Source organism: Herpailurus yagouaroundi, unplaced genomic scaffold, assembly GCF_014898765.1.
Source record: "Herpailurus yagouaroundi ecotype Mexico unplaced genomic scaffold, PumYag 428, whole genome shotgun sequence".
NCBI lineage: Eukaryota > Metazoa > Chordata > Mammalia > Carnivora > Felidae > Herpailurus > Herpailurus yagouaroundi.
The window spans coordinates 4,209,212-4,217,713 of NW_024412645.1; the positions used below are offsets into that span (position 1 = coordinate 4,209,212).

Below are 8,502 nucleotides of genomic sequence, written 5' to 3' on the forward strand. Positions count from 1 at the left end.
GGGGAGAGAATGGAACGAGCAAGAGGAAAAACAGAGGCTCTGGACAGTTGATGACCAGCTGCCCTGAGACATCCACTTAACCATTAGTTCAATAAACATGGGTTGCTTGCTACAAACTCAGAGCTTTGAGTACTTACCATCCAAACATTAACTGTTATAAGACGACTGCTGGAGTTTTCTTTCATCTATTTATACTTTCGTTCACCCATCTATCCATCCATCTATCCATCTGTCCATTCATCCGTCCATCCGTCCACACATCTACCTATCCACTATTCATCTATCTATTTACTGAGAACTTTCTATATTCCAACCATGGAAAGCACGTGAAGGAACAAAATATGGCCTCTGCTCTCAGGAAGCTCACCTTCAGTGTGGGGACAGGGGACAGACATGCGGACCAGTGCTTATAATAGTGTGATACATGTTTTGATGGGGAAGGCAGGGGGCTCTGGGAGCCTGACTTTGCTTTGAGGGGAGGGGTAGGAGTCAGGGAAGTTTCCAGAAGACCAGCTGGCTAGCTGAGGCAGAAGTGGGTAGATTAGGACTTGGGGCAGCCAGGCTGAGACTGGAAATGACTCAGGGTGGCCTGGGGTGCTTGGTGTGTGGAGACCTGCCTGCTGAGGTCGGCGGAGTCACATATGGAAGCTTCTCGGCCTTGTTAGCTTTTTAGATTTCGTTTTGAGAACGATGGGTGTTAAGCAGAGAGTGAAGTGATCAGGTTTGTGCTTTGAAAATGTTTCTCCAGCTGGGGTGTGGAGAATCGACTGGAAGGGGCGTGGCTGGAGGCAGAGAAGCTGGGGAGAAGGTGGAGTCGCGCGGGCGTCTGTGTGAACAGGAAGGTGGCCTTTGCTCAAGTGCTGTCAGGGGACAGAGGGAAGGAGCTGGGTTGAGGAGTTAGCATCCTGGCTAACCGGCTGAAGGAGAGGGAGTGTCGGGGGTGACGCCCAGCATGGCCTAAGCTGGACAGTTCAGTTCAGATCAGCAAGGTTTCAAGAGGGCCCGGGTGCTGGGATCTGTGCAGGGAGCTAGTGGTCCCTAACTTGACAATTCAGGGGTATACGGAGATCTCACTGCGGGCCGTCTGCAGGGCAGGGCATGCCATGGGGCAAGCTGGGTGCTGAGGCTGTAGAGGTCAGCATCGGTCATATCAGTGAAGGTCTCAATAGTCAGGCCAAGGAGATTAGATGCTTCTTGAGAGCATCAGGAGCCAGGGGGGGACTTGCAGCCAGAAACTGGCATGCCTAGAAGCCAGATGAAGTGAGGTGGATAGTTCTGGTTACCATGCTAAGGGTGAGCTGGAAGAGGTGAGCCCAGAGGCCAGGACCTAGTGAGGAAAGTACTGCAGGCATGTAGGGGAGAGGTTGAATGGGCCTCTCGGGAAAGCATGGCTCCTCCACGTACTTGCTGTGTGACCTTGAGCAAGTTGCCTAACCTCTCTGCACCTCTGGAAAATAGAGATCATACTAGTTCCCATCTTACATGGCCGTCATGAGGATTAGATGAGCAAAGACAGGAAAAGTGCTTGGAACAGCACTTGGAACAGCTAATACGTAACGGCCTGTTAGGGACGGTGATGGCCTTTGACCTCTCGGGACTCAGTTTCCTTGCCCGTACAGCATAGATCACAGCTGTGCCTGCGTCCGATCCCTCCTTGTCTGGGATGAAACGATTTGATATACACAGTGTGCCCGAACAGGGTCTGGCCCGAGTGGCCGTGGAATTCGTGGGGCCAGCTGCATCATGAAAATGCGAGCCCTCTTGTTCAAAAATGATGAAGGATTTCAAGACGGCAGCAGAGGCACCAGGAGAAGGTTCCAGGCCAAGGTAACGGCTCATGTGAAGGCTTCCATGGAGCCTGGAACAGAAAATCTGAGACGGGGGATCGTCTCCAACATCCCAAACCTTGCTGCCATATCCCAGGACATCTGCAGGACGCCTCGGATGGAGCCCTTGCCTTAAGGACCCTCCCCCCCCAACTTTGGGCGGGGGGCCCAGATGGCCCAGATGCGACCCTTTATGGGCCCGAGCCCCGCGCCGGCTTTTCCAAGGACGCGCAGCCTGTGACGGGCAGAGCCTGAGCCGAAGCTAGCGCTCAGGGCTCCATCGGGACCCCGGCCGACTTGGGGCGCTCCCCAGATGACCGGGAATGGGAATAATTCAAAGGAATTTTTTTCAAAAGCGAGCTGGCCGGCCACTTCTGTCACTAGCATGCTTCAGAGAGCATCTATGGGGGGCAATTAGAGAGGAATAGGTTGATAAAACCCGGCATTTCCCTGTTAGCTTTTAAGAGTTTTGCACAACATATTTTATGTGTGTTTATAGAAAAAAAAAAATCCCAGACCCAAATTGATTGAAAAAATGTGTTGTTATTGAAAGGGCTGAGTTGTCCTCTCCACAGAGTGTGGTGCTCGGCAAGACTTGGAAGGGGAAGGTTTCACATAAATAGTTGTGCCGAGTCGTTATGGCAACTGAAATTTGAAAAGTAAATAGGTTTGGGGGAAATATTTTTCCTTGTCTCTGGAGGAGTTTTCTGCCGGGGATCATTTGCAAAAGGAGGAGTTAACCCGGCACCCAGTGGGCTGGGTGTATGTTGTTGAAGGACAGAGATGGCGTGTTCCCTGTACTGGGGGACTCTGTGGATTCATCAAGTTCTCTCCTTTCCCTGAAACGGGGGTTGAGATGGGTTGACACGGTCTGGGTCTTGCAGGCTGTGTGACCTTGGCCAAGTGACTTGCCCTCTCTGGGCCTCTGCTTTCCTGTCTATCGAATGGTTTGTTTGAGACGGACAATCACGGGGGCGCCGGGCTGGCGCAGTCGCTTGGGCATCCGACTCTTGATCTGGGCTCAGGTCATGAACTCTTGGTTTGTGAGTTCGAGCCCCGCATCGGGCTCCACGCTGATGACGCAGAGCCTGCTTGGGATTCTGTCTCTCCTTCTCTCTGCCCCTCCCCTGCTTGTCCCCTCTGTGTGGTGGGAACTCCGTGTTCCAGACAGGAAAGTGCTTGCTGGCTTTGGACGAGGCCGTGATGAAGAATAAGCACTCTCACGTGTTGGCCTCTTTGGGGAAGAGCTGTCTGTGCCCAACGGCGTTTGAGCCTCACAGTGGCCAAGGCCAGATTGGTGGTGGGTAGGAGAAGCCTGCCCACGGTTGTATAAACTGAGGCACGGACAGATGAGGCGGCTGGCTTCAAGCCACGTGGCTGGCAAGAGAGGAACCTTCTGATGTTGTGAACTGCCTGGCTCCGGGGTGGGCGCCCAGGAATGTAGTGAGCTCCCCACCCCCGGGGGCATTCAAGCGCATAGGCTGTGCTTAGGAGAAGGTTCTGTAAGGTGGAGGCTGAGCCAGATGGCTCCAAAAGACCTCCAGAGACCTCCACGTGGGGGTCTGAAGAGTGTCGGTTGGATCAGGGAGTCAGATCTCGGGGACTGACTTCGTTCTGGGCCCTTTGCTCTCCTCCACCCTCCACCGAGTCCCCAGCGCAGGGCAGGCGACAGAAAGAAATGGTTGGAAACTGTCCCCCGCCCCATACTGCGGTCAGAAAGACGGCGTGTCCCCGCCGAGAACATAGTGTGTGCGTGCGTAGGTATCCTTGTGCGTGCGTGCGTGTCTGCCCGCACCTGCCTTTGCGTGTGCCTGTGAGTGGGCAGGTGTGTGCACACGCTCGTGCGTGTGTGCCCTGAGTGTGTGCTGCCATGCGTCCACATGCATGCCTCGGGGTGTGAAAATTACCCCGCTTCCGTCACCCCTGTCAGGATCACCCGGGGCCTCTGCTGGGATCCAAGGACCCTGCAACTCCCCGGGATGAGACTGGGAGGACCCTGCTTAAGAGTCAGGACCCTGGAGCCACCCTGGTTCAAATCCTGGCTTTGCTCCTGTCTGTTGGGGTTCAAAACAGTGGCTCCGGCTAGGTGGCCCCTAAACCTTAGTTCCTCGCTGGTGAGCCGGGGTGTTATCTGCGTGCACACACCAGGCTGTTGCCAAAGTTCGGTGATGTCTGTCTACAAGGGCCACCGTCCTTCTCCCCAGGCTGGCGTCCTAAAGATATTTGCCTGCACAGGACCCTGATGGCTGCAGGGAGGGCGGCACAGCACCAGATGCCTGGGGCAGGTGCGGACATGCTCCTCAGGGCTCAGAGACATCCGGCTCCCAGCATCTTCCAGCAGAGTCCTGGCCCACTACTGAGCTGCCGCGTGCCTGTCACCCTGCCGCAAGCACACGGCACCAGGGCTTCCTTGGTGGGGACTGGGGGACACGGCCATGGGTGGGGTCCTGCTTGGGGAAGGGGTAAGCAGGGGTGCCTGGGCTCATTCTGAGCGCCCTGTATGGGAAGGGCAAGCCATGGCGAGGTGAAGCTTTGAATTGTTTTTCAAGAGGAGAGGAGGAAAGGAGGGAGAGGGAGAGACACCTATACGTAGAGAGACGTGTGTATGTGTATGTGTATATATATATGTATGCATACGTGTATATGTATGTGTGTATATGTACATGTATATGTTTCTGTATTTGTATATGTGCATGTATGCGATTATACACACACATGTATGCACACGTGCACGTGTATATGCACACGTATGTTCGTGTGTATATGTACATGTGTGCATATGTGTGCATGTATATGTATGCGTATATGTATATGTATGTGTACATGTATATGCATGTGTTCATATGTGTATATGTATGTGTATGTGTATGTGTATGTGTACATGTATATGTCTGTGTATGTGTATATGTATGTGTACATGTATGTGTGTATGTATACGTACGTGTACGTGTATACATGCGTGTACGTGTATATGTATGTGTATGTGTATGCATATGCATATATGTATTTGTACGTGTACATGTATATGTCTGTGTATGTGTACGTGTACATGTATGTGTGTATGTATACGTATGTGTATGTGTATACATACATGTACGTGTATATGTATGTGGATGTGTACGTGTACATGTATTACGTATATGTACGTGTGCATGTATGTGTGTATATGTGTATGTATGTGCATGCGCATGCATTTGCATGTATATGTATACATATATGTATGTGCATATGTATGCGTATATGTACGTGTACATGTACATGCATATGTATATGTACGTGTAGGTGTATATGTATGTGTATACATATGCGTATATGTATACGCATGTGTATATGTATGTGTACATGTAAATGTATATATGTGTATATGTATATGTACATGTACGTGTATATGTGTATGTATGTGCACGCATATGCATATGCATGTATACATATACGCATACATATATGTATATGAATATATATATATATATATATATATATATATATATGTGTGTGTGTGTGTTTGTAGGTGGAGGGGAGAGAGAAACAGCCAGAGGAACAGACAAAAGGTGGAGACAAGAAAGACAGAAAGAGAAGGAACACACTCTCAACAGCTCAAGGTGAGCTATGTTGGGAAGTGGTCCGAGCGTGGCCTCCCAGAACCCACCTGCTGTCCCTGGCCAGCTGAATGACCCCTTGGAGGGACTCCTTGCTCTGAACCTTCATCTTGTCCGCAGCCTGAGGATGGAGGGACGCTGCAGAGCACTATGGGAAAGTGTGTGTGGGCTCCTCCTCACCAGGTCTGGGTTCCTCCAAAGATAATCCTCTAGTAGGTGGGTCCCAGGCTGCCCTGGGAGACCACCCCCAAAATATTGGGGAGTGGAGACCAGGAGTTGCTTGCCCTGAACGTGTTTGTTCTTTCTTACTAATGAAACTCCCAATTTTTCACCGGGTTCGTGACCTTCCAAAATAAAGACTCTCTTTCTCAACCTCCCTTGTAGCTAGGTGTAGCCGGGTGACTAAGTTTTGGTCACTGAGACGTAAGCAGAGAACAGCTGCAAGGAAACCTGTTTGAAACACAGCTGGTAGGTACCCCTGTGCCTCTTCTTCCTCCTTGCTTGCTTCTGGCTGGCCGCAAGGTGAACATGATGGCCGGTGCTCAAGCAGCCATATTGGGCCATGAGGAAAAGGTTGTATACCGAAAGTGGACTGCCTCCCCCTGGACTTCTGTTATGGCAGTGAGAAAGAACCATCAATCTTGTTGAAGCCACTGTTATTTGACTTCTTTCTCCGTCAATCTTCATCCTGATGGATAAAATAAGGAACAGGTAATTTCTCTGATCTGGTTTCCCTTTCTAGAATAAGGGAAACTGAGCTGCTCCGAGTTGGCAGAAACATGGGGGCATCAATTCCCTTGCAGTGGTTAGTCTAGCAGAAGAATACTGTCAACAACAGTGATACTACTGTCATAATAGTAACGGCCATAACAGCAGTATTCTTTATTGAGCGCTGACTGTGACCCAAAGCCGTCCAGCTTGCAAGAGGCAGGGCCCCGACCCAGACCCACATGGTGTCAGGCTCATGCCAAGACCTTCAGGTTTTTCTTCTTGGCATTCCAGGCCCTTCAAATGCTGCAGGGTGTCTCCCCCCTCTGCTGCCTGTTGGAATGTCGCCTCGTGCCACAGCCGCCTCTTCCAGGAGGTGCAGGAATGCTCTCCTTGAGTCATGCTACCCACAGCCTCCTTTGTCTGGCTCCCCGTGGGTCTGAGATGTTGGCTTCTCCGCCCAGCCAGGCCTCGGTCCCCCGCCTTCTGGTTTAGCGCTGAGCCCTCTTGTTCACGTCCGCTTCTGGCCCGGAGCCTGGCACATGGTGTGTGCCCAGGGGAGGTCTGATAATGAATCGAGGATCCCACACCCAGCCGGTGGGGGACAAGGCGTGACGCACTGTGGATCCCTTGTCCACAGCTCTGACCACATGTTTTCAAGCGTCTGGATCAACGAGCGTCTGCAGTTCTCAGGGAGAGGGGCCGAGGGCTGGAGAAGATGGGAGGGGACACAGGGAGCTGGGGAGTGGGGTGTGCAGGTGCCAGACAGAGGGCAAGCCCTGGGCTTCTGCGGCACCCCCTCCCCTCAGCAGAGAAGCCCCCGGCAGATAGAGAGCAAGGCAAGTGACAGATTCCCCGCACCGTCTCCCCGGCAGACGGGAAAAGCCACCCCCCTGGCCGGAGATGGGGACATGGTGGCGGGGGGGGGGGGGGGCAAGAGGGTTCTCCCCATACAGACCGAGGTGGCATCTGTGTGGATTTCTGAGAGACCTGTGTCCGTTTGATGCCCGTAGGACATGGAGGTCAAGCCTCTGAACTTGGCACAATCCTGGCCCATGACCTTGGGCACCTGGCCTCTCTGTGAGCCTCGGCTTCCTCATCGGCGAGACAACGCGGCACCTCCTACGGGAAAGAGAGTGAGCCACCATATGCACAGGCCGGCCCTTCTCAGGCTCCCCTGCGCGCCCCCCCCCCCCCCCCCCCGCACACCCCCTGCAGGGGACTGTGTTAAAGGCTCTGACACAGGGGGTCTAGGGAGGCGCCTGAGATTCTGCGTTTCTAACAGGCTCCCTGGGCTCACTGATGTCGCGGGTCCGTGGGCTTCACCTTGAGTAGCCAGGCGGCTGAGACCCCGGGGGGGGTTGCAAACCACAGCTCGCGGGCCGAATCCCACCCACGGCCCACGTCTGTCCATAAAGTTCCTTGGAGCACAGCCACACGTTTATTTACGTGTTGTCCAGGGCTGCGACGGAGACCTGCTGGCCACCAGAGCTGCAAACAGGTCCTCTCTGGCCCCTTACGGCAGGACTTTGCCGACCCCAAATGTGATGCTGAAAGATTGAAGAGAGGGAATGGATGGAAGGCCTCTGAGCCCAGAAGAAGTGGCGGGTCCACCGTACGGATTGTTCTGGTGGCTGAGCTGGCCGGAGCGGGCGTCTCATCCTCACCCAGGAAGGTCCCGGCTAAAACTGAGCGAGGGGGGTGATGTCCGGGCCGGCACAAAACCTCAGGAAGAGGAGGAAGCGAACAGACAAAGTCACAGGGGAAAATCCTTCACGGCCAGCCCCGGGGAGGGGAGGAGAGGGAGGGGAGGGGAGGGGGGGGGAGGGGGGGGGGGGGGACCCCCCCCCCAGCGCACCCCACCTCCCTCCCTGCACTTGCCCTTGCGGGCTGGGCTCCAGGAAGCTCATCAGAGGGGGGATGTCAGGTTGCATCCAATTTCCCCGGCCTCCTCATCGAAATGAGAAATCTGAGGCCCGGGCAGCTATGGAGAGCTGATAACACTCTCAGGTGAACTCGGTCACTTATCACCACCGGGGTCACCTCTGTCTCGAAAGACTTGTTTTCCTTAAAAAAAAAAAAAAAATTGCCTGGGACATGTGATGGGGTTGGCCATGATAGGAAAGAGAGGGAGAGAGAGAGAACACAAGGAAAGACGCCGAGGAACACTTTATTTTTCCGCTCTGGGGGGGGCGGGGGAGCTCTGCACCCCCCTCCCCCCTCCCCGTCCCCCCCCCCCGCCCTGTGAGGGAGGATGTAGCTGCTCACGTTCGAGCCAGACTGCCAAGATCCAGCGGGAGGAGGGAAAAATGTGGAATGATTTAGATCGGGGTGTCCCAGCCCAGGACTCCGCCCAGATTTGTTTGGCCAAC

General features: G+C 53.7%; 1 long non-coding RNA gene across 2 annotated transcripts; it reads right to left on the bottom strand.

Annotated features, from left to right (window-relative positions):
- Positions 1–6,266: 6,266 nt before the first annotated feature.
- Positions 6,267–7,914, bottom strand: LOC121022633 (uncharacterized). 2 transcript variants are annotated; one of them, XR_005787025.1, is made up of 2 exons: positions 7,580–7,914; positions 6,267–7,252 (listed from the first exon to the last, which is right to left on the bottom strand). It is a non-coding gene; the product is annotated as an uncharacterized LOC121022633 (long non-coding RNA). The 2 variants fall into 2 exon arrangements; XR_005787026.1 differs by having other exon boundaries at positions 7,457–7,914.
- Between the last annotated feature and the right edge of the window lie 588 nt (positions 7,915–8,502).